Here is a 20,064-nt window from a genome sequence, read left to right as displayed (position 1 = left end):
TTATAATAATTATGTGACAAATTGGCTAGGATCCTGTTACACAGGTTTCAAGTAGTATAACAGCATAAAAGACTATCTATTACAAATGCGAGGGAATTTGTTATTAAATTTGCGTTAGATGTATAAACGTTTACCATTAAGTGTGTTCGAACTGTGCAAACCGTTCTACTACTGCTCAATTATGTTGTAGAAACTATAGATTAAATTCCTGGACCCCCGCACGGGATGACTCAGTGGGGTCCAGTGTTTCTGTATGAAAAATAAATAATAGCAATAACAATAATGATAATATCTATTTGGGTCGACTGCTGCGGGTGAAGGAAGCGTTGATTCGTTATGGCAATATGCGGAAAGAATGTGTACAGTATCAAACCGATTTCCATAGATGGTTGTGACGATTTATTTGATTCCGCGAGTGATTTATACAGCACAAATATATTACCATACACACGTGCCCGTTAACATATACATATTGTACATATTTGTACGTTATATTACGTATTACTAACTGTAATCGTGCGCGTGTGTTCGTTTGCCATAAGCGTGCGCGGACATTTTTCACGTGGTGTGCGGAATAACTTTAATTGGGATTCTTCCTCCCGCTGCAGTCCGGTACATTTCCCGTTATATAAAAACAATCAAAACTTCTCTTGTGGTTAATGTTCCTGAAACGTTATTGCGTTGATAATGAAAAGAAAAATACGAGATGTAAATTTAAAAATGTATTTGTGCACAGCAGCCGCACATCCCGCCTGCGCTTTTTGAGCGAAACCAATGTTTAGGGTGATTGTACGTTGTAATACGCGTACCCAAGAAAAGTAAATAAATTCGCTTTTTCTCAAAAAAACTTTCACCAGTATTAGATCTAATGGCCGTATACGAATACAGAGGCGCGCGCTTCTCGTCAATATGAAAAAAAAAAAGTAACGTATTTGTTTTAACAAAGTATTGTTGAACGTGTCAATGATTTATCAGAAATCACGATTACGAATGTGTTTTTTCACACTTGATAATTGATTTTTTTCAAATCGAAACCGGTTGCACACGCTTACTCTTGTTGCACAACGATCGGTAGTCCAAACAAGAGTTTTTATTTTCTATTAATTTCCTATACTTTATTTGTATTGACATTAAAAGGAATGTCATAATGATTTTTTTTTTTTTTTGTTATTTTAAGAGTACACAAACCCGTAAGGAGTTGTGCGTTTCGTGTTATCGTAACGCAACAACGGTTGTAGTTTTATTGCTTTACAAGATGATTTCGACCGACATATTACGTACGTGTAAGGTCCATTTCATGTTTTCGATGGAAACGTCACACACGTGTTTCGTTCGAACGCCCCGTAATATTAGATACGTCAAAAACACGTCGCACAAACTTTTCGTTCAGTCATTTTTCAACGCCGAAGGCAATTATAAGCGCAGCGCACAAGTCGCACGTTTAAAACCTTACTAAGCCGATCGCTCATTAACAGCCGACTCCCGTCATAAATACGAACATTCATTTGAAACGCATTCGTTTGAAACGCATTCGTTTCCATGTGCAGTGTAACAACATATTCTACGAGTCCCGTACAACCGAATGCGAGAACCAATAGGTTTTTCGAAAACAATAACTTTTCGGTAACACTCAAGTGATTTTTTTTTTTTTTTTTTTTATCGCAAAGAAACTCACTGTCGACGTACTTAGGTGGCGCGAGAAAGTAAAAAAAAATATTATTTTTAAATTAAATTTGATTTCTCGAAATCGGCAGTTCCACTCGCTCGGTTTACAAATCAAATCGTTGTATTCTGCTTGACCGACGTCGGGTGTTCGACCGCGGTTATCGAAAACCGTTGCCATCGAAATCATTCGCGAACCGAACGATATCTTTTTCGAATCCTGAAAATGCTCATGTACGGATTGAACTGTCTCGGTAATAACCTCGACTCGCGAACGTGCTCGTTCGACTGCTGCACGTTAATATTATGAGAAAGCGGAATGCGAGACATATGGAACGCACGTTACGTAAACGTGCAGTTTTATGGACATCCGAGTAAAAACGTATCTGATATTATTATTACGCACATGTGTGAAGAGTGCAAGCGTACCCGGTGTTTTCTAACGGACGGCTTGTGAACACACGATTGTCTATAGATTTTCGAAAACGTGCCGCAGTGGGGACCGGAAAAAAAAAATAATATGTAATCGAAACGATTGCGACGTGTTCTTGTACTGGGTTTCTACGGATTTTAGTCCAGAAGGGGAAACCGGAAAGCTATTTCTAAGCGATGTTTGTGTTTACTAATAAACTTTTTTGCAAGACCTTTTGAAACGGCCGGTCTTCATTCAAATCGGAACGTAACGTACGGTTGACCACGGGGAACTTTGTACGGATATCGTTCGACGACGTTTATAGTGGTTTGGAAAACGAGTTCGGGAAAGAAATGTCAAGCACATACCTATTGGAAAATGATGGGACGTATATGAGTTCACAAATTCTTGACCGTTTATGATGTTTACCACCGCTACTCAAACTTTTTTGTTCACAAAGCCCTTCAGATATAAAAAAAAAATAATAATAAAGAATCCACGCAATCCCGAAAATCAGGGAAACCATTGTTAAACTAAAAATCATAAAAAATGATACAATTTGTTTTTTTTTTATTTTCATTTTTTTCGATTTGTATTTTTACAATTCGTGCAATACACAATGCTTGGGCTTATTAATATTATTATCAACACAATAAACACAATGAACATTTTCAGACGTGGTACTTAGTCCTTATGATACAGTGCAATCTACATGAATGTAACGATTCGACCAATAGTACAATTATCTGGGTTCGATTCAAATTCAGTTGATGATCACGATCCGTTCATTTATACGCGAATGCCATTTTGATTGTTGCTTTGAAATCAATTACAGCACGATTGCCGCATCGGACTCAGGACATTAGCATCAGCTGTCGTTCGAAGTATTCCGATTATCATTGTACACATTTTAAAAATATCCAAACGTTATAATAATGGTCGTATATTTACGTTAGTATACAAACATGAATACTGAAGGAGTTTCAATTCCCCAATAAGCCAATACATTTAATTATGACAAGTGAAATGGAAACAAACGTCAAAGTTAAGGTTGGTAGCCTGATTTCGGATCCTGTACAAGTAAAGACGGGTTTAAGACAAGGTGATGCCTTATCGCCGATCCTATTAAACCTGGTATTAGAAAAAGTAATAAGGAAAATAAATATCAACTTACAAAGCTATACACTACAAGAATCATCAATAGGATTACTAACATATTCACTTGCGTATAACTCACAATAATTATATTAATTGAATACTATAACTGTCATTTTCGCATAGCCAGTGGCTTGGAAGTGACCGACTACTTTCTTTTTGATTGTACCACGATCAACACAGCTTCATCCGAAAAACAAATATATTATTATTAAGAAAACACAAGCGGGTGTCCTCTTAATAACAATATCGACGGATAAACTTTAACGGCGCGATGGTTCTCAAATGATTTTTATTACTATTACTTTTTCAATTAACACAAACTAGATTATGGGTTGGCGAACGATGCCTATGGTGTCACGGTTTGCGGACATCGCGATAGATGATGATAAACTCTCGCGTTGGAACATAATCATATACGTTTTGAATAATACGATCCGTGTACACGATCCACACGTACTGTATACGATTACAAAACACACACACACACATGTATATGCAAATGGGATAAAAATAGTTGATGAAAAGTATAAAATTACCGAAACAATACAATTTACGAGCGTTTGTGCAACGTCTGTAAAAGCCGTGATTGCATCGCACCCGCTCGACGTCGTAATTCCCGCGTTCGCGTTTATGTCTGCTCGCGGTACCTGTGTGCATGCACATCTACGAGCGTGTGCTTTACTGCAACAAGTCGGAATGCGCGTAATTCAACGATTCCAAAGGAACCCGAGAACAAATGGTTAAACGCGCGTCGTTCTCGGGAACGATAAATCGAAGTGCATTTCGTTACACCGTGTATCGCCAAGTCGAGTATAATGCAATACACGTCTATAAACATCAATTTATATATATTCAACGTGTGGAACTACAGCTGGGCAGCTGGGGAGCGTTATAATAATAATAATAATAATCATGAATCTGCGCATACGTATAATGCGCCTGAAATTTTGTCTGTTTTTTTTTTTTTTTTTTTTTTTTTATTGAGTAAAAAGACAATCTACAATCTATACAACAAATATGCACATTAATTAGATGAGATAAATGAATACAAAACAAACAACAATGAATATTATGATTTTGGGGAATTACCCAGTGGTAACACCCAGTTGTCTATGTTAAAAATGTATAGTGAAAACTGCACCCGACTTATTAACATATTAAAGTTTCTATGTATGTCGCTTTCATTTAGCACGAAGTATCATTTAGAATAGAAGTATCCAACAAAATGGTTTAAGTAATGACTATAAAAATAAAAATAGTGGTATTAGAAGATGGTTAGCTCAATGTTACGGTTTACCATTTCTAAGCCCAGGAAGCGTATATAAGTATTTTGTCAATTATTTTATGAAATCAAAGCCTGACGACGAAAGAATGACATGATTTGCGGATTATTATGTAGACGTAATTATAAGTGAAGAAGCTCGGTGTTCACCGGAAGTATGGGCTCAAGCATATCCGCAGAGCCAAATTTAACCACAAATCCATGCGAGTCTTTTCATTCTTGCTTTAATACCAGCTTTTATACAACTCATCCAAATATTTTCATGTTCATAGAAAAGTAAAAAGAAATTCAAATAGAAGTATAAATTAAATTAAATAGTATAAATGAACCGTTTAAATTCCAAAACTCTAAAACAAAATAAAAAAAACCCGAAAACTAAGAAAATTGAATTAATAAATATAATAGTGGTCAAATTCAAATTGAGGAATATGTATCCACCATATGTTATTATTTGTAATTATTTTGCTTTTTAACATTATATTTTTTTTTTTTTTTTAATTATTCATATATAAGGCTGTAACGAATTAAGTATTTTACCTAGAATTTCACCCGGGCACAGTTTAAATGTCACCTTTTTACACTTGATAAAAACTTGGGCACAGTTTACATGTGTGATTTTGTGTTTACCTGTATTTTGGGCGCAGTTTACAATCACCGGTGGATCTCGTTCGTACGTTGTTTGTAATAATTAGTATCGCGATACCGGACCGGTTGCAACAGATTTAAAGTAATAATATAATAACTACATAACGTGCGTGCGCACGTGTTGATTACGAATGTGTTACGCCCAGGACAGGGTTCCCGAAAAAGTTGCCACGACCACGACGTTGAAGCGTTAGGCATCAGTCCTTTACGTTATATACAGATGCGGTTTTTATTTTACCTTTGGCGAGTGAGAGAACAACGAGTTTATCGAACTCGAGCTCAGTCGAAAAACTCTGGGTATTAGCGGGCATGAGTGCGCGAAAAGAAATCGAGAGGTTGTCGTCGGAAAATCGATAATCCCAAATAAAATAAACGCCTTCCTCCCTTCACCATCGCTTTAACCAATTCGAATACAAGCCAACAATTCATTTAAGGCGACATCGAAAACTTTGAAATCAACGCACTGATTTCGATGGTTTTCGATTATTTGTTCACATCGCTCATCTGGCCGAAAACGTTTCAGGTATTTCAGAGCATTGGTCGACCATCACATATCCATTCATAGTTCATACATGGATTATAGCATTTTAGTAGGTACGTACTGGCAGTGGCGTACATTCAATCTTTTTCTGGGGGGGGGGGAGTTTAACAAAAATAATCGTTATCTTTTTTTTCGTTGCACAGATAAATAAGATAAATAACTTCTATAAATAGATATTATTTTATACAACTTTTTTATCAATTTGCAGTTTACTTTTACATTACAGTAAATTAATGGGGCTATTGGAATATAAAAACAGCATAGTTAACAAAACTTTTCAAACACCTATCAATATAATTATTTAATTGTCATAATATTTGTATAGTTGTATATTTGAAGTTCAAATCGTAGTAATGAAACTACGAATATATTACACGACATCAATAATAAAACAATTTTTTTTTAGTCCAGGGGGGGTTTGCCCCCCCCCCCCCCCCCCCATATAAACGCCACTGCAAACTAAACACTAGTCTACGGCATATGATAATCGGTTCTATTTACATTAAGAAAAATAAAAACATTAGGATTTTGTTAAAATATTTATGCATGTACAAATATCTATTCAATACGGTTATCACGAATTGATGGGCAAATATAGCATAACTTTTACATATTATTATATAAATAATCAAAATATTTAAAATCCGAAATAAAAATATCTTACAATTGTTTTTTTTTTTTTTTTTTTTTTTTTTTTTTTAGTTTTACCATAGCCATTTCTAAGACTATGGTAATATTATATAGAACAAAGAAAATCGTTGAAGCAATGAAATATCAGTCACCCCTTAATAAGTACCTATTGAAATATTAACAAAACAAAAAATAAAAAAGTACGAATTCAAAGCCAAAATTATAATAATATTATTATTATTATTATTCCATAAAAACACAAATGTTTTCCCTTTAATTTAGTTTTTATTTTTTCTATTCATTTTCTGTGCTCAAATTACAAGTTATTAAATAATTGATCACTTTCATCGTGTTTGCGAACTCGTATAACTTTAGGGAGCGGTAGGAACTTTCACTTTATTTATACTTTTCAACATTATAATTGGAAATGTATTCAAACAAATACGTAATAAAAAAAAAAAAAAAAAAACTTTGAATAATAAATACGTATACATACACATAGTACCGAGCTTAACGCGAAACGATAAATGTGTAGAAACACCGCCATACGTCAGACGACGGTTTGTACATATGCAACGAAAAAGCTATTTAGGGGTTGTATGTCCACGCGAGGACGAGCCGAAATCGATTGAAAAATCGCATATCCCTCAGGTTCAGAGAACAACCGTGTACACGAATAAAAAGCCATTATTCAACATCGGCCATCTTCTGCTCGCGCACTGTTGAACATTGATACACATCTGTTATAGGTAAACAAGTCTTCTTTTTAAACTCGAAATCCTCCGGTGAACTGTACTAATATATATATATATATATATATATATATATATATATATATGTTTACGAGTGTCTGGTAATGAGAAAAAATAGATGCATTAAAAGATAGAATTGAGTGCGCAATGCGAGAATAAAACATTTAAGACATCCTTGAGATAATGCATTAAACTGTTTTCGGACAAAGATAAAGCTTTGGAAAAAAAAAAAAAAAACACTAATTGTAAATACGCGTGTTGTGTATCCAAGTTGTGCCCGGGCACTGACGACCATCAATCGCTGTCTAAAGATGTTAAACACGATTACGCTATACACACGTACACACGTATATATTTGTATATGTTTGTACAGGACCGTGGAGGTGTGTGTCTAAACGGCAATTGTGTTATGTACCTATGGTATATATTATTATTTTTCAATCGGAATTCGTACCAGTTCGATTCGTCCTTGACGGCGATCGAAATTTCATATCGCCCAGTAAAATTTGTACGATTTAACGCTACTGCCACGAGAACAAAGCAAAACAAATAGTATACCGTTTCGACCGGTCTGCGGCAAGGCCGGATTTAATAGAATTAGGGCCAAGCGACAATTTTTTTTGGGGCCTCTCATTCAAAAAAATCTACATACAAGGAGGGGGACATGTTGATAATAAAAAAATAATATTTATATGTTTAAAAGTGTCAAATACCTATCTTGGAACTTATACAATTTTAAAATCAAATGAAACATAAACCAGTGGTTCTAAAAATGGCGATTGCGTGAACGAAATCCTCATAGCGTCACCAAAGACGGGTAAACCTGTAAATACTGGGCTCGAATAAATCTATAAATAGTTATTATAGATATCAAATATTCAGTTAAAACAATTTTCTATTATTATTATTTTAATATTTTGTGACGGTAACTAATTAGAACTGGGGTGTAGAATAAAAAAAATAACCAAAATTCAACTGACAATTTAATGATAAAAATATACTAAACTCTAAACATTGACAGTTGATATTAGTTACGTTTTACAAAATAAATGTTTGTGGAATTAATTTGAAAATACAATTTTCTATAACTTATGGAGACCAGGGGCTCCCAGAAATTGGGGGCCGCCAAGTGCAAGTGCTCTATCTGCACTTGCGTAAATCAGGACCTAGTCTGCGGTGCGCGCGTTACGCGTAGTGATGAAAGTCAATGCGCGTTTGGTATGATATCGCGTTCCGTTTCGTTTGTCGAATTCGAGTGTATTCCGTTTTGTTTATTGAACGTGTCGAAAACGAATTTCGAATTTTTCCCCAAGAACAATGATACTTCAATCGGATGTAGAGCGTTACTTAAAAGTAACGGATAAACTGTATGGAAACTAGACGACTGTTGTACAGTTGATATTTATTATTTATTTGTTTGCCTACGTGCGGAAATAATTCAAAACACTTATACCTAATACCTGCACACCTAACTATCAGTACCGAACTACGTGTCATTCAGGCGCGATTCCAAGAGGTACGCCACTGGGGTTATGCCCCCACCCAGGCTTTTCATAAATTTAAGTTCCTTAATACATTTTTGTCCTTGTTAACTGTAAAATTCCGATTTTTTAATTAGATACATACCGAACAATTTAGTTTTACCTAAAAAACCATATTATGACGTTAATACGAGGAGTGTATCATAATATAGGAACGTAGTCGGATTCTGTGTCTCAGTACTAATTTGGGGAAACAACTTTTATCAGTTAATACATAAAATGCCCCCCCCCCCCAGATAAATATCTGAAGCCACGCCGGAAGTCGTTCGAAACACCCTGTGCACGCGTTTGTTCATGTACCTAACTGCAATCACGAATGCTGTAATTTTTATAGAATTTTTCTTTTATTTCTGTTGAAAATCGACCGGTTTAGCCGTGCAAGTGGGCGAGAGGAGGCGAAAGCTTTTCGACAGGTTCTCACAGTCTCCCCGTCGATAACGGATGTCACGTGTATAACGACAACCGGACGGTCCTGCCCGGGTTGCGTTTAATTGGAAAACAAAAAGCGTTTTTACGTTCACTGTTTACTAACGGACGGGGCTTGCGCGCACGCCGAATAATGTCGACGGCGTTAATTTATCGTCGGTGGTCGGAGAGAAAAACAGCAAAAGAATACGAAATCGATACATACGCGTGCGTATATTTATGTGCGGTTTTCTCCGTCCGTCAGCGCGCTCGTAAGTACGCGAGCACAAATTCCTACATAAATACAAATCTAATTGACGTTATGATCGGGATGTTCGGCCGTCCGAGAGAGCGTCGACGCTTATCGCGTGGACCGAGGGGAAAAAGAATTTTATGCGGATGCTATAAACAACGGTCGACATAATTGCAAACGGTCGAGCTAATAATTTTTTCCTCTCGGAGCGAACAAAATCGACGATCGCGCATGCTTTTCGATAAATTCCTCGTCCGCCTTCGGTCGCCGCGCATTGTTATCGCGCGATTTTCGATTTTTTACCATTATCCGACCGGCGATATAATTTTCGTCCGTTTTCATCGTACATCAATACATACCATGTATACAGGTCCAAAAAATACCGAAATAATACTATAAAATATGAAAACCACGCTCCCGTCCCCTGTATATATGCGCCCATCGCGGATGAACGGACGAGGCCGATTCCGCAAAAAATGTCTCGTAAAAAATTACATTTATATATACAACCTTTTACCGGTATTAAAAAAATACCTTTGAAACCGAATTCGATCGAATCGACCCATTCGACCCGTCGGCGACGGCGGACGGTCATATTTCGGTTATCGTTATACCGCACATCACTCGTACACATTTTTCACCGAGCGCCGCCGTTCCTGTACTGTATCCTGATCCGCGTATCAAATTTAAATTTTATAATATTGCTGGCGACCGACGAGACACGATTTGTTCTGTCTTCCAAAAAAATCCGACGGTTATCGACGAACCACGCGCGTTCATAGGGTCAACAGTGACGACGATGTATGGTAACGTGATTACGCGTGGGTGTTCGATATAACTGCCTGAAGATGTTGTTTTTCGCAGATATTTCTATTACGTACCAGTCGATGCGTAAACCACCTGTTAATTCGCTCTTTTGTTCAACGGATGACGACCACGGGTTTATATCCAAAAACAATCGCGTTCGATGTTCAACAAGAGTAGTAATAATTAGTAGTCCATCGATGCCCCACTTGATCATTTCCAGCCGTAAAAACAGTACTAAACAGTTGTTAATCGATAAATAAACCCGACGTTTATGAACCACTGGAGTATTTTTTTTAATATCCGCATAAGATTATTATAAGATTATCTTAAGATGCTAATCCGTTTACAAGACGCTCTATTCAACTGGTCCCTCGGGGCGCGTCTCAAGCGAATTTCGAGGCGCATACAAATATATAATTGTATTATACGAAATCGGTCATGTGCGAACGACTTTTAGTGTGTTGCGGCGACGCCCGTTCCGTCTGAAAAGTCCGCACAAAGACGTCGTAAAATAATTATTGCGCGTCATAATGACTCCGCCGCGGCGTTGATAGACAAACGAATGTACGCGCGAGAAAATACGACGCGTGAAAAGACAACGGCTCGTACCGAGATTGAACGTAATATTTTAATTTTGACAAACATTGTTGCGGATGAACGAACACGACGCGGCTAAATCGTTATTATTACATAATACACCGCGTATTATGTATATTATTATATCATATACACCGCGTACAGACGACAGTGTTATTACAATCAATTTGTGCGGTTCGCGTAACAACGCGGATAATGTCCGACGTAGAAAAATTACAATATTATTTTCGTTCCTCGGCACAGATTTTTATTAGTATTATGATTTTTTTTGATTTTTTTCGTGCGTTTTTCAACTGTCCGAGAATTTCGCGTTCGTTATTGTTTTTGAGTAGGTACATCGCTATGGCGACGAATAAGGGACTGTAATAAGTATTCGTATCAATTAAATCGTCTGAAAAGTACCGATAGTCTCTCAAACTGAACGTACGCAAAAAATGTCGTGAAAATCGGTCGGCTTGTTTCGGAGAGGTTCAATAACGATCACCGCGACAGGATAATTTTATGTATAAGAGATATGTGTATATGTTGTATACATTGCAAATAAATTTCACATGGAATTGAATAAGACTACAGTTAACAGAGAAAATCACTTTGTGTGATAGAGTTCGGTTATGGAAGCGGTAGGGAATATTGACTTGGTACTCCATATGTTATTTAAGATTATCATATATATGATTTAGGATTTCCTAAAAATTTTGAAACGGGTCGAAGACCGTTCAGTCGGTCCCTGGACACGTCATCGACGAAAATTATAATAATTTACGACCTCCACGAACATTGTATAAAACACGTCGCGCGAGTCATACGCACGTTTCACACGCCCACGCCGTTGAATTGAGGCCCGTATCACACAAGGCACCAGCGGTACACGATCGCGCTATGTATTATTAAGTATGGTAAGTGTCATACGCTAAGTATTATTATGCCTAGGTACACGGGGTAGTAGTAATAATAATTTCTGTCGTTTTTGACGTTGTTCACACCGTGGGTACCCCGCTCGTTCGTGGACGGGCGCAGTCGAACGCGGGTCCCGTGGGTCGCACCAATAATATTTGACAACTGATATTCGTGTAAAAGCGTGCGTATGAATTATATTACAGTGTACTCGGATGCAGCCGTCAAACTTTATTACATGCACATGCACGTTCACGTCTGTGTGTTTTTAAACGACAAATGTAATGACTACGATAAATGTCCATAACCTGCACGTCTTCAATCATAACCGTATATTATTACGGCAACGTGACGTGTATTTATTGAAATGATTTGTGCGGGGAACGGTTCCGACCCGTATGGATAATAATAACAATTATTATTATTGCGTAACACGACGGTGTGGCGCAAAATTTCCGGTGCAGGTCAACGGGTAATGTGTTTTGAACCCTCCCGAAACGAACGAGCTCGTCGATTCTCGCTCGCCGCTATTACAGTCGTAGTTTACGAAGAAAACGTCCCGGACTTGGGATTAATGTAGAGGTTTCTCGTGCAGTAGGCTGGTATACTTGACATTACAGATGGAGAGTATATATATATATATATATATATATATATATGTTGTAATTGAATCGACCGTCAATTGTTTGGTATGCCCGTATTCCGTAGTAATCCAAAATGCGGCCTTCGAGGAAAAAGAAATGAGTGGATCATTTCGATATTGTCGAACTGAGCACACGGTTGAATTTAGCGAACAACTGATCGATCACTGGGCTTTGCAACGTTAATAAGTACCTCTAAGTATTAGTCACCGAACGTTCGCATCGATCGGGTGACCATCTAAGAATACGTGCGAATACGACGAAAAATTGAACAAATACATATACCACTCCGGGTGCAGATTTCTGATATTTAAAAGCCTCCGGTCGCATTAGGAGTCGTATCCGATATGGGCGTAGGTAAATTGAGTCCCAAAGGAATTTATCTTTTATCGAAATTGATAAACTGAGTCCCAATAATAATATTGAAATTGGTAAACTGAGTCCCTCGTATAACAGTTAAAGCAGCAAATTAAGTCCCGTCTAAAATATTTAATGTATTAAATTTATTTAAATGTATTTAAATTACAAATATAATACTTAATATAATTAAAAATTCACCGAGTACGATAGGTAAATGTATCTTATCGTTACATCGTTAAATATTATTATATTTCGCTCCATATTATTACACAACATTTATAAAAACTATCTAACTATCTACAAAAACGCTGGGTGATATGTGATAACTGATAAATGTAAGTTTCCCGTCCGATATTGTTCACCGTCTTCGAAGTGCGCGTCATAGTTCATAGCCGGAATGATTCAATACTGATTTCGATGCGTTTTCATCGTGTAGAGGCAGAAAAAAGAGTAAAGAACACGAATGGATGCAAGTCCTACGGTGCCTACAGGGGCTGAGGTCCTCGTCACGATTTCGATAAACGTTAGTTATTTTTTATAAACGTAATATGCATCAATATCTATTCTGCGATGAACGGTATGCGATGTACATCGCCACGTAAGCATTCAATGCAAGTTTGGTGAAATAGAAAAAAATTATTTTCTTTTCTTTTTTTTTTCACAAAAACTATCGCCAACTGGTAAGTATCAAATTCGTTTTACAATAGCTTTGGACTTTTGACGTGGGCGCCCCCCCCCCCCGGTTTAAATTTCTGCGAGCGCCCTTGTACGGATGAGATCACCCGTTTTCGTAAACATATAAAATAATGTTAATCACCGCCGCGGGAAAGAGTTGTAGGCGCGACCGTCTGATCGATACTACCGGCCTACAGTACGCGTAATTATAATACGTATTACTATCGTCATCACATATTATACGTCCGGTTCGGAAACGTTCGCATTCCCTGCCACTACCAGAATCGTTATTGCGTTTATAATCCGTATCGATTGGATAATCGTTCGACCGTTCTGTCCGAAACATGATGATGAAGACTTTTTTTTTTTTTGAATTCACAAAGTAGCGTTGTATAATAAGTGTTCAACGGATCGAAAATCAAGTCGTAATCCCTAATAATAATAATTATAATAACAAACGGTGCAGGTAATATGTACGCAACTGTACAAACACTGTTTGAAATAATACGCGCGCGGAACGTAATAATAATAAGTGGGTCGCGAGAGTTTACCGAACGGGACGCGGAGAAGATGGGGTTAACAATGTAACAGATCCCGAAAGTTTTCAATCGATCCGCGTCATTCCAACGGCCGTTTTGCAAACGATGACCGTTAATGACGAATCTGAAAATGCTTTGCTCCGGGAGTCGAACAGTTGTGGCCGTTTTCCCACCGAATCACGAATGGCAAACGTATTATTTCGATCGCCAATGTGTTTAGCAGTAAAAAGTAATGCTCGGCGTGGTACGTTTTCGAACGCGTATTGTACAGCGTGTAAACGCCCGAACAGTCCTGCAGGTCCTACGGCACGCCGTTTCCGTAATAACTCTGCACTCGAACGGAGAACTTTAATCCCGTGCCGCGTACAAACACGTAATTCTTACGGACGCTCAGGACTCGGTCCCGTCGACCGTTCCCGCGTAAATATATTATATTTCAAAAGAAAATATTAAGGCTAACGGTGTACGATCAGCAGCGGAGAGAATTTCTAGACCAATTTGTTTGTTAAAGCTTATTGAAAGGGTTCTCGGAAATACTTCGCGTTTAGTATTTATGCTTATTAACTTTTCATATTACGTTTTCTTACGGCGAAAGAGATCGCTTTTTCGAACGCCTATAGAATTGTGTTTTACGCCCAGTCGAATAGTATTATGTTCACCCGACAGACTTTCTGCGCGACAGGGACGACCGAGTTGTGACTAATCTCGCGTTGCACTTCGATCTGTTATAACAATAAAATTGGAAACATAACGGTCTATTTTTGGTTTCGCGATTATATTTTTCGAACGACAAATAAGACGATCGTTTACGCTATAAGGTGGACAATGGTTGTATAAAATTAAAACAGTATGAACCATGTCAACACAAATGCGGTGTAAGAAACGATTTTATTTCATTTTTCAATTCATACGTAACGCGTTTACGTTCTACGGTCACGGCAGTGTTGCTTGTTTATCGATGCGATTTGAGAAAATCATTTTATCGGCCGCTACGAGTAATGTATTCATACTCGATACAGCGTTACATTGAAACGCGAGCCGGCAATTATTAAAACGTTTTTTTATAGAACGTAAAAGAGCCGTCGACTACTGTGTATTATTAATAATATTATATTTCGCTTCAGCAATAATATTCACTACGGTTTTCTGCGAACGCTTTACGATAAACGTAATCTTAACAATTATATTTGATTTGTTTATTCGAACTGAGCTCGTGGCTGCTATCTCGGGAGTCAAGAACGCGTGAATGATTTAAATTACGGTCCATTCGACGAAAACCCGATAAAATGTGTCGCGATTCGTGACACAATAATGCATGCAACAAATCGTCTCGAAGTCTATTAATGGAGAGTGACGTCGAGTTTCGCTGACGTGCGAAAACGATGAACATTATATTTACTTTAAATTGCGAAATATTTTCTATGACGTAGTGAAATATTTCCCGGTTCGGGTGGAAAAGCACTGAACATATTTTACATTATTTTAATTTTTTCTTTTTTTTAATAACGTCGGAGTTTCCCGTATATTTTCGCGGAAGCTGTTCTTTTCACTTGAATTCGGTGTATTGATAAATTATTCTGCCTAAAATCCTCGTACCATCAATGCAGTCACCAGACATACCTCGTACTCAAACGATTCGGTATTAAAATCTATAATATATTAACCCTCCCAAACGCGGGATTAAATATTTGTAGAAAGAATTCATTTTTACCATTAATGTGGTGAATGTGGTATAAATACACGAAAAAAAAAAAAACTTAAAAATGTTTGATTAATTTCCCAATTTATAGTAAAATTAAAAATTCTGTACCACAATATATTATGTATTTATATTTAAAATTTTAATATTGCAACAGTCTGATCACAATAGTTTTAAAATGCTTGGAATTTTTTTTTTTTGGTGTTCAAAGTGTCGAACACAATCGAATATCGTTTGAACTGAACGAGCGTTTTTTTTTTTTTGGTCGAGCGAGCGTCACCGAAAGCGAACGAATCGTTCGCCGGTCATTCGCTCGCGTTCCAAAAACCGCTCACACACTACTGCATTTCGCGGCGCAGTTTTCGAACGGTATCGGTAAATACGACGCTGGTTACGGTAACACGATTGATATTCTCCGACGGAAACGCGTTGGGCGCAACGGAACTACGGTGTCGTGGATACCAGTGGCGTATATAGGGGGGAGGCCTTGTAGGATAAAACTCGCGCCCCCCCAGAAATGTTTTAAAAAACTTAAAAATTGTTTTAAACGTTTGTTATAATGGGGCTTAATGCTTATTCAGAATTTGCGTCCAACGTCATAGCGTTTTGGGACATTCTGTAAATGAAACGTAGATAAGTACCTACTGTGTCTTGTTAGTAATTCTTAGATAGCAGTGGTAATTAAACTCTGTCCATAGTAGTCTCTCCCGAAAATATTTTCTATATACGCCATTGGCGGGTACGGAATAAACCGTCGGTGCGCTTTTCTCGCCGCGCACCGCGACACCGGTAACGCGCGTTCGTAATCGACGACGGAACGCACGTAACGGCATAAAACGCGCGATGCCGTACGTGTCGCGACGGTGGGTTCGCTAGGGTACTAGCCGTGGCGGGGGTACGAAGAGGAGACAAGGGTGCGAAGGCGCGGGTCTATCCGTTTTTTCCTTATTTTATTTTTTCGTTTTATACGCGCGTGCGATTGAAGCGACTGTGCGAGCAATGCGGACGGGGAGAGAGACAGACAGAGAGGAATAAGAAAAGAAATGAAGAAAGTAGAGATACGGAAGAAAAATACGGCCCGCACGACACTGACTGATGTGCGCACCGAACAAACCCTCTACCATCCACTCCCCATCACCGAAAGCCCCGAAGACGGTCGTTTCGAGAGAAATCGCAATAAAATACTGTCGGAAGAATGTATTATGTGTACATTACAATGAGCGTGCCTGTCGTACTGCAGCAGCTCGTTCATAGGCGCGAAAATAGATTTACATGGCCGTACCCTGATCGTATCACCTCTTTCCACCCCCTTTTGTCGACGAGCCGCAGAACTGCGTTATAACGCAATATACGTACCTATGTGAAATTATTCTGATGTACTCCTATCTTCTGTTGCAGAATATCAAACCTCCGCGGGAATCGGCAGAGATAAAATAAAATAACCCTCACATCATCTTCGCCGAGGTTTCCGTTTTAATTCTACGTCTATAGGACATTCATGGTATCGATCGCCTTTTCGTTCTGTACCGACCGGATATAATATGCACCCGGTAGACTTTTTTCGTGCCCGTTTCGATTTATTTAAAATCTTCTTAATCAACACGGTAAGTTTACTGATGATCGGTTGATGTTGCATTTTATAACCAGGTTTAAGTATTTAAAACGTTTTATGTAAACGAATGAGAATAATGTTCGTATTGGAATGTATAATCTATCCGATTATATGAACTTTTGATATAAATTAATTATATTTCAATACAATTGAATAATAGAATTTTTACATGGTTGTTATACTTATTTGATGTATGTCGTAGCAATGTAATCTTTAAAAATATTAATTGTTTGTATTATTTATAAATTAACTTCCTACACAATGTACTAAGATGTAATTCATAAACTCTCAGTACAAGCTTTGCTTAAAGAAGGTAAATTAATTAAAACAAATGTATTCGTGTAGGAGTATAACTGATTTGATTTTCTGAGAACAAATAATAAATAAATAACGTTTACACGATGTTCATATGGTATAATAGGCTTTTAATGGACAAGAATCACGTTAGAATTATATTATATTAAGCAGTTATGATACTTCTCTTTTAAAAGAAAATTAAATAGTTTTTTTGGGAGGCTGCGACAGTATACATTTCCACGTACCTACCAGCAAGTGTTGGCAGAAATGCCGAAAATTGATTCATCCATTCATCCTCGTGTGCAACCAGCCATAAATATGAATTGAGAAATCTACTCTTTTTCTTGTTCTATAGCATTCGTTTTTTGCATAAGTTATACTAATGAAGCAGTCTCTCTTGTGTTTTCTGTCACGCTGTAAGTATTCTAAGAATAGAAAAGTATCAAATAATTTATTATTTAACTTTAACATTTGCAAAAATCTGTATAGAACCTTGTGCTTATTTTCGCTGTTTCAATAAATAAACACCCCCCCCCCCTCCACCATAAAACTCATATTGACCACGAGCACTCGCTACCGTTGAAATTATAATTAGTTTTTAATCAGATTGTGCCATTGCAATAGGAATGATTTTATTTTTCAGACGGTCACCGTTCCGGAATGATAATATTATTTAAGTACCACTCCCGGAGTAGTGCCGCGCACAAAGTCAAAGGTAGTGAATAGTTTTTCAACTGTATATTTCTAACGAGAAGTTTTTAAGGACTTTTCTCGTTTTCGTCGAGACGACGACGAGAAAAGCAAAAAGAAAATATAACGATGTCTTCAATTTTCTTTACAACAGTATTATTTAATAATTTACTCCGTCGAAAATTCGACTTTGCCAGCACCGCCAGAAAAGAGTTTTCCGACTAATTTATAATTAGTTACAGGAATTCGCCGAGCCAATAATATGAACCTATGTAACAGCGATAACTCTCCACGTCTGAAAGAAACGTATACCAAGGTTCTCCGGTGGCAAATAACCGTCTGCGATTTCGGCGAGAGTGCTATGTGTCGCTGTCGACATTGTAAATCGTCTCGTAACGGACACTAAAATGGCATCAAATAAATAATATGTATTATGTTACTTAGTACGTTAAAAAAAATATAAAATGTTATTATGATTTTCAACGATATACAAATAAACTAAACATATTTCAGTTGACATTAATTACAAATAAACTACTTACAACTACTAACCTTACAAATAAATACTTTCTGGAGAAAAAAAAAGATGAAATTGTTTTTTTTGTAAAAGGACCTTGCTAATAATGAGTAATAGTCCTCTCATATCACGACCATGATCCGATCCTGTGGATCGAGCGTCGTGCGGACGGTACAACGTGTGTTACCGAAGCGAAAACGTTCCAGCGCAACAATTATATCGTACCACGCACAATTGTTACGATACATTGCGAACGGGTATAATTTGGCGAGAGATTAGGACGTTACAGGACGTGCAACGGATCGGGCCGCACCTGCGCGCACGAATTTGCATTTCGCTTACGAAAAAAAAATAAATAAACGAAAACAAACATCGTTTTTTTTTTACAGCGTTTCCGCCGGGCCGCGAAAACAATGCCGCGTAGACGTCGCGTATCACTTCGCGGTGCGGTCGCCTCGGGGCGAACATTTGTGCGCTCGCGTAATGATATGGTACGGCAATGAAAACGACTGTGAGTGGGACACGGAACCGTCGCGCGTACCCGGCACCAGGAATAGTAGCGGCAGGACCAGAAGTATATTTCCTTTCTCCGGGGCCACGGGGAGGGCAGAGAGTTTATCCGGAATAATTACTTTAAACGGTCGTGGAAAAAAATAAGCAAAACTCGCAACACGTGTTCTATCGACGTTGGTACGGAGTATTAATTTATGCGGAAAAAGTCGGTTCGGCCGTCGGCCAATGGCCGAGGAGATCTTCCTGGTTCACCGTCGCTGGGCCGCAAAACTTCGCATCCAACCGGGTGAGCGCGTATACATTAAACGCACTATAATTTCCTGTAGCGCCCCCCGATCACGATATCACCGTGTATAGTCTTCTCTCGCTCGCACCGCTATGAAAAATAATCCATGGCCACCGTTTATAAATAACCCAAGGCAAATTTCACCCACGTGAGTTTTTTATAAGCATTTTTTTAGTAACGTTAAAACCCTAACACGGTGTGTACACTGAAATCCGATCATTCGACGGGATTCACGTTAACATTTTCAACGAGTTGAAACGAATTCACTAGTATTATTTTGTTTTTTTTTAAAAATAATTTTAAAATTGATAACTGTTTTATTCGTGAACACGTTTATCCAATTGCAACGGTTGTAAAAATGAAAACGAACGAGTTCACTGAACGAGGCATAAATGCTAAAGTCGCGTAAAAAAAACTTGAGAAATGTCCAAAAACATTCAAGTTAGTGGAACACGTGCTGTATGAAAATTGTCCAGATACCATTGTTATATTCATGCATCGGCACTAACTTGCTCGGAAAGCAATGACAATTATAAAACGAAAATAGTTTTGTGTATTATGTTTGGCCGTAATCGCACTTGCAGGTACACTACTCGGGGGGGTGGGGGACTTGGCTTCAATCTCATGCGGTATGTATCTGTATACATAACCTGTAC

This window comes from Sipha flava, unplaced genomic scaffold, assembly GCF_003268045.1.
Source record: "Sipha flava isolate LNK unplaced genomic scaffold, YSA_version1 108_pilon_pilon, whole genome shotgun sequence".
NCBI lineage: Eukaryota > Metazoa > Arthropoda > Insecta > Hemiptera > Aphididae > Sipha > Sipha flava.
The sequence above is the reverse complement of the archived record's forward strand: the minus strand, read 5'-3'. Positions refer to the sequence as shown.